The following is a 6,963-nucleotide window of genomic DNA, read 5'->3' as shown; positions in this document are numbered from 1 at the left end:
ATTCCCCCATCTCTTCTGAATAAAACGATGCCTGAATGACCGTTCTAGCCTCTACGGTTAGGAAATTATGGCCATTTGTTTGAGGGGAATCCTGAATGTCAGAAATACACTGAAGAAAACTCACACCTCTCTCTGTGTCTGTGTGTGTAAGGGCTGACTACAGCAGGTGCAGCTAATTTAACTGACCTACATATACCAAGCCCAGACTCTCAACAGCTCCTGTTCCCTTTACTGTCTGTGTATGTGTGTCTGTGTATCAATATTTCTCCTATGTTTAGGTATTACTCCTCAATCATAGTATTTCTGCTAAAGCAAAGTACTTCTACTACATCTTAGTACTTCTGCTAAATCATAGTATTTCTGCCAATTCATAGTATTTTTGCAAAATCATGGTATTTGTGCAAAATCATGGTTTTGGGGCCAAATATTTCTGTTATTTTATAATATATGTGCTGAATATAATATGTGCCAAATCATAGTATTTATCCCAAATTATAGTATTTATGCCAAATTACAGTATTTCTGCTAAAACGCAGAAATAGTACCTTTTAGCAGGAATTTCTACCAAAAGATAGTACTTCTGCTAAATCAGAGTATTTCTGCTAAACCAGAGTATTCCTGCCAAATCATAGTATTTGTACTGAAACATGGTACTTCTGCCCAATCATAGTATTTGTACTAAATCATAGTACTTGTGCCAAATCATAGTATTTATACCCAATCATAGTATTTCTGCTAAATCATAGCATTTGTGCCAAATCATGGTATTTGTGCAAAAACATAGTATGTCTGCAAAACCATAGTATATCTCTTATGTTATAGTATTACTACTAAGGCATAGTATTTCTGCCAAATCATAGTATGTGTGCCAAATCGCAGTATTTATACCAAATCACAGTATTTGTGGTAAAACATAGTATTTCTGCCATATTGTGGTATTTGTGCAAGAACATTGAACTGTTATGTTATAGTATTACTACTAAGTCATAGTATTTCTGCATTGTTATAGTATTTGTACTAAAACGTAGTATCTCTGCCAAGTCATAGAATTACTGCAATTTCATAGTTTTTTTTAGGAAATCTGTTATGTTATAGTATTACTACTAAGTCATAGTATTTCTGCCAAATCATAGTATTTGTGCCAAAGCATCGTATTTGTATGGAGTCATAGTATTTCTTCTAAATCATAGTATTTCAATCAAATCTCAGTAGTTGTTGTTAAAACGCAATATTATTGCCAAATCATAGTATTTGTACCCAATCATAGTATTTCTGCTAAATCATAGCATTTGTGCCAAATCATGGTATTTGTGCAAAAACATAGTATGTCTGCAAAACCATAGTATATCTCTTATGTTATAGTATTACTACTAAGGCATAGTATTTCTGCCAAATCATAGTATTTGTACTAAATCATAGTACTTGTGCCAAATCATAGTATTTGTTGAACATCATAGTATTGGAACCAAAACATAGTATTTGTCCCAAAGTATCGTATTTGTATGGAGTAATAGTATTTCTTCTAAATCATAGTATTTCAATTAAATCTCAGTAGTTGTGTTAAAATGCAGTATTATTGCCAAATCATAGTATTTGTACCCAATCATAGTATTTTTGCCAAATCGTGGTATTTGTGCCCAAATAATAATTCTGTTATGTTATAGTATTACTACTAAGTTGTAGAATATCTGTTATGTTATAGTGTATCTGCGGAATATAGTATGTGTGCCAAATCATAGTATTTATACCAAATCACAGTATTTGTGCTAAAACATAGTATTTCTGCCATATTGTGGTATTTGTGCAAGAACATTGAACTGTTATGTTATAGTATTACTACTAAGTCATAGTATTTCTGCGTTGTTATAGTATTTGTGCTAAAACGTAGTATCTCTGCCAAGTCATAGAATTACTGCAATTTAATAGTTTTTTTTAGGAAATCTGTTATGTTATAGTATTACTACTCAGTCATAGTATTTCTGCCAAATCATAGTATTTGTGTGAATTTGTATACTGTAATATCACTGTATTATGTAGTGGCTAAGTAGGGGCTGTTTACTAAGTGCATCAGTGTAAATAGGTCATCTCTTGTGTTGGAGTGCCCTCTTGTGGCGCCTTTTGGGTAGTGCCTTAGTAAACGGGAACCCTGTAAAAAGTGGCATCAGACTGATTTGTAGTGGAGGAATTTGTTACCAGTTTTCTTAATCTTCAATCTGTATGCATGTTGTAATGCATACCCTGTTCTTAATCATAGAAACCACACCATATCACCTCTCCACATCCTCCTACTGTATGCCATACCTCCCTGTACCATCCATCTGACCGCAATAAACTCCACCTGTGGTAATCTAATCCCTGGATGTCAGCCTCTCCTTCTGACCGAGGATAGTTATAGTATTTGAGCCAAATCATAGTATAACTGCACAATAAAGGTTCTTGAGCCACATCAGTGTTTGTGCCAAATCTTAGTATTTCTTCTAAATCCTAGTAATTCTGCTCAATGATAGAATTTCTGCTATGCTTTAGTACTTTTTTCCTAGATTGTAGTACTTCTGCTAAGTCAAAGTATTTCATGTAAATCATAGTATTTCTACCAAGTCCCAATGTTTCTGCTAAATCATAAATAATGTTTTAGTACAAATTGTATGATTTGGTGGAACTTTCTGTGTTCCAGCAAAAATGCTATGCAGGAAAAAAATATTATTTAGTATAAATACTATGTTTAAACTTTAAAAAATTCTGCTATTTCTGCTGATGTGTGTTATGACTTTTGACCATTGAAATGAATGGAACACATTATCAATGTGGTCACTGATTTTGCATGATGGGCTGAGCTGTGTTTTACCTCAGTGAGATAAGCATCCGTTCTCAGACTGGGAGGCCTGGGTTCAAATCCAGCTTATGGCAACATTTCTTTCACTTAACAGTTAAACTTTTTTTAAACTCTTTTCAACACAAATTTCATTTTTTTCACCCCTTTTCAGCAAAATTTTCGTTTTTTTTAACCCCTTTTCAGCACAAATCCAAACTTTTTCAGCTCTTTTTCAGCAAAAACCTCTTTTCAGCAGAATTCTGCTCATTCAACTCTTTTCAGCAAAATTTTCAGTTTTTTCTGCTGTTTTCAGAAAAAAAACTCTTTTCAGCAGAATTCTGCTCATTCACCTCTTTTCAGCAGAAATTCTGCTGATTGAACTCTTTTCAGCAGAATTTTCACCCCCTTTTTTTTTTGCCCAAATTCTGCTAGCACAATTGTCAATCTCTCCACCTTTTCTTTGTGAGAAAGTGTTTGGCTCAGTGAGCTAAATAGCTGCCCTTTGACCAGGAGGGCCAGGTTCGAATCCTGCTCAGGGCATCTTTTTTTTTTTTTTTTTTTTGTTTCAACTTTTTCAGCTTTTTTCAGCAGATATCTTCAGCCGTTAAGGCATCCACACTGCATTTTCGCAGGAAATGCAAATTTTTCTAGTTGTTTTTGTGATACTGAAGAAAAATTTCTAAATTAAGATATTGTTACTACGCAGAAACATAACTACTGTGGCTTACAATGAAATTTAAAAAACAACCCACAATGCTGGCTGATCACTTTCATCAAGTTCATGAAAAATACTCTAATTCAGCGGTGCCCAACCCCCGGGCCACGGACCGATACTGGTCTGTGAGTCGTTTGGTACCAGGCCACAAGAGTTGACTCTGTTTTTATCGTTAACTCGGCTTCCTTGGGGCTTTTCCTGTCTGTTATGAATAAATCTTCTTTGTTTGGTACTGATACTGGTTTTATTTTGTTGTATTCATCTGCAAAACCTTACAGTCAGTGAAAAGATTGTTGGACATTCGCGGCAGTACAATAGACACTGAGAATATGCATGTAGTCACTGATTAGTTATCTTATTTTAACTTTTAAATACATATGATATGTGACATGTAATTGATTCCTTTTGAGTTTTGTTAAACTTTTGTTTCAAATGACTTAAATTTTAAAAAATCAGTATATAGTTTTTGTTTCTATGAGGATTATTGAGTCAAGTATTTACATGTTTAGTATTTTAAAAGATCATCTGAGTACAAACTGTTTTTTATTCACTTGACTATGTGATTTTGTTTGATTTTGTTTCATAGAAATTATCATAAGCTTTTCTTTCACTGACATGTCTGATCTTCCACCCAGTTTTTAAAGGATTTACAGGATTCATTTTCTTTCTGGTGAGATCCACAATTTGAGTTAATTATATTCAGTCACTCAGTTGTAATCCTAAATGACCTCAGTTATGTCTGTTTGTCACAGTTGTTGAGTCTTTGCCATTGTAAAGTGTTAAGTGATGTGACACAGGATCGCAGTGATGTGTTATTTTGATTTGTATCAGTTTTTATGTGTTGGAGTTAAATAAACTATATTCAGCCCCAAATATATGACCATAATGCTTCAACCGTGTGTGTCCACATACATCTGGACTATTAAACACTGGTCACAGTTCAGGCAAGAACCTTCCCTCACAGGTCGACAAAAAACTGAATGGTGCGCACAGAAATACCCCCAGCAACAAATCCATGTCTTCTTTAACAAATCATTGAAAGACGTAAAGTTAGAACAAAAATGTGGTTAAGGAATTGTGAAAGAGTAAAGGAGGTGTACATGAATGGAAAGTACACTGAGATAATCTGGTCACCAGTTTATACTTAATGAGTGTATTCCCTAAAGGAAATGTATGGACCCATGATGGAATGAGTGATGCACTTTCTCACTGAAAGTCATACAAGAAACATTTTTTTAAAAGTTTTCTCGGATTTGCAAATTTGCAATTGCTGGGTTTTTGAAAATGTTTAACATTGGAAAAAAAATCCCTTTAATCCAGACAGTTAGCTATATCATGTATTAACTCAGTAACTAAAACCTCAGTATTTTAAATGTAAGCTTACCTTGTTCAGAAATCAGATTTAACACGCTGTTCTAAGAATCCGTCAGACACAGTAATGCCAAATAATACATTTTTCTGCCAAAAAATGTGTATTTGATGCAAAAGACTGCTAGCTTGTTCGTTTTTCAAAAAGTGTTCATGTGAGTGTAAAATGTTCAAATGTAGTTTTCAATAAAGTTTTTTTTAATCCACTCAAGCATTTGCATCATGGTTTTATGAACAAAAAGAGAATGAAGTAAAAAAAAAAAGACTACACTCATTACAAATTTACAAATTTGATTAAATACAATAAGAAGAGTTTTTAAACAGAACTTTATTGAACAAGTGAACACACAAAGCTAAAAGTCATTTGAAAAAGACATTTTTCAGCAGTAATACCATAACAGAATATCTCAGAAACCATAGCAGCACAAACTCAAATTTTACCTGCACAAATCAGCACAAACGTAGCACTAAAAAAGTAGACCATTTTGGTCTGTTTTGGAGCAGTCTTGGGGGATGGTGACCTTTGAATGACCTATAAGATAAAGTTTAATATCTCAAAAACCGTAGCAGCACAAACGCTCATTTTACCTGCACAAATCAGCACAAACGTAACACTAACCGCTCCGCCTATTTGCCTTTACGTTTCAAGTGGGTGGGGGGTCAGTTTCACTCTGCTCTCTGGTAGCAAAAAAATGCGCGTGCTCTTTGCGAGCTCGTTCCCGGCTCATAACCAGGGCGCTCTGCCGTCAAGGGCGATCATTGATTAATGGGTAGTCATGTGACTGATGCAAGTCAGATCTTTTTATTTAGCAAAACTGTGATTAATAGTTAAATATTATTGTTAAGTAACACAGACAGGACTCCGCACTCTTTTTTTTTTATTACAATTTTTTTTTAATTGCCTGAAGAAAAGGGCACTTTGGGCACCCATCAGGAAAGGGGCAGGTGCTCAGCCCAAGCCCAAGTGTGTAATGAAATGCATATTCACTTCAGTGAAGATTTCTCCAAAGAAGACAGGGAGGCTCATTCTAAGCTGTGGCCAATGGTTCAGGAGGCCAGGAAGAAGGGAAAAAGAGCGTTTCTGAAGGAAGGTTACGCACTGATTGATAACAGTCGGGTGGATCCTGTTTGAACATCCTTTGTAACATTGTTCCATTTCAGGTACTGTGACTAGTTTACCAGTTCTATGAATGTTCAGACACCTTAAGGGTTGCTGCAATAAATGCTAATGTTGAATTTTGTTGGGAACACATTAGCTGCTCATTACTGCGCACCACTCTCTTCGTGCACTCTTATTATTTAGCGAATGTTATCCTTTTTTTCTTTGAATGTTGGGGGTTTAAAGAACAATGCAAAGCGTAAAGCAACTTTTCTTTTTTGCAAAGAGCAGAAGAGCAACATTATTTTTTAAGAGACTCATTCGGGGGAGGCAGATAAAAATTTCTGGAAACAACAATAGGGAGATTATGTTTTCTTCAGCCATGGGACTTCACATTCAGCTGGAGTGACGATCCTGTTCAACAGGTTTTCGGGAATTGTAATTAGCCACAGTAGCAGTAGCGGTTTTAGATACGGGCGACACGGGCGGTTGCCCGGGGCGGCATCGAGGTGGGGGGCGGCATCACGGGCATCGGCAAAAAAAAAAAAATGCTCCTATTCATGCTGCCCCGACGTCAGCCAGGGAATGGCACAGGTACCGATCGGTTTTCTATCGCCCATTTGCTGGGAGTAAGGGCGCCCTCCGTTTGCGAGGTGCGCCTGCTGCTTGCGGCACAGGGAGGAGAGGGCGGGGATGCGGGAGCAGCATCTAATAACCAACTCGCAAAATAAAATAAAAACAAACCAACAAACACGAAAACACCAGACATCATGATAGAGACTTATAATTTGCACCGATGTTTTTTTTGAAATTCTACACGCGAAAAGTAGCGCAAGAGCCCTCGGTGCGCCTGCTCGCTGCTGAAGTCAAAGTAAACTTTATTGTCATCTCCGCTACATACAGTGCAGTATATAGAGAGACGAGACGACGAGGCTCCAGTTACAGCAGTGCAAGTAAACAAACAATATA

Source organism: Maylandia zebra, linkage group LG3, assembly GCF_041146795.1.
Source record: "Maylandia zebra isolate NMK-2024a linkage group LG3, Mzebra_GT3a, whole genome shotgun sequence".
In the NCBI taxonomy this organism is placed as follows: Eukaryota; Metazoa; Chordata; class Actinopteri; order Cichliformes; family Cichlidae; genus Maylandia; species Maylandia zebra.
This window is presented reverse-complemented; position numbering follows the sequence as displayed.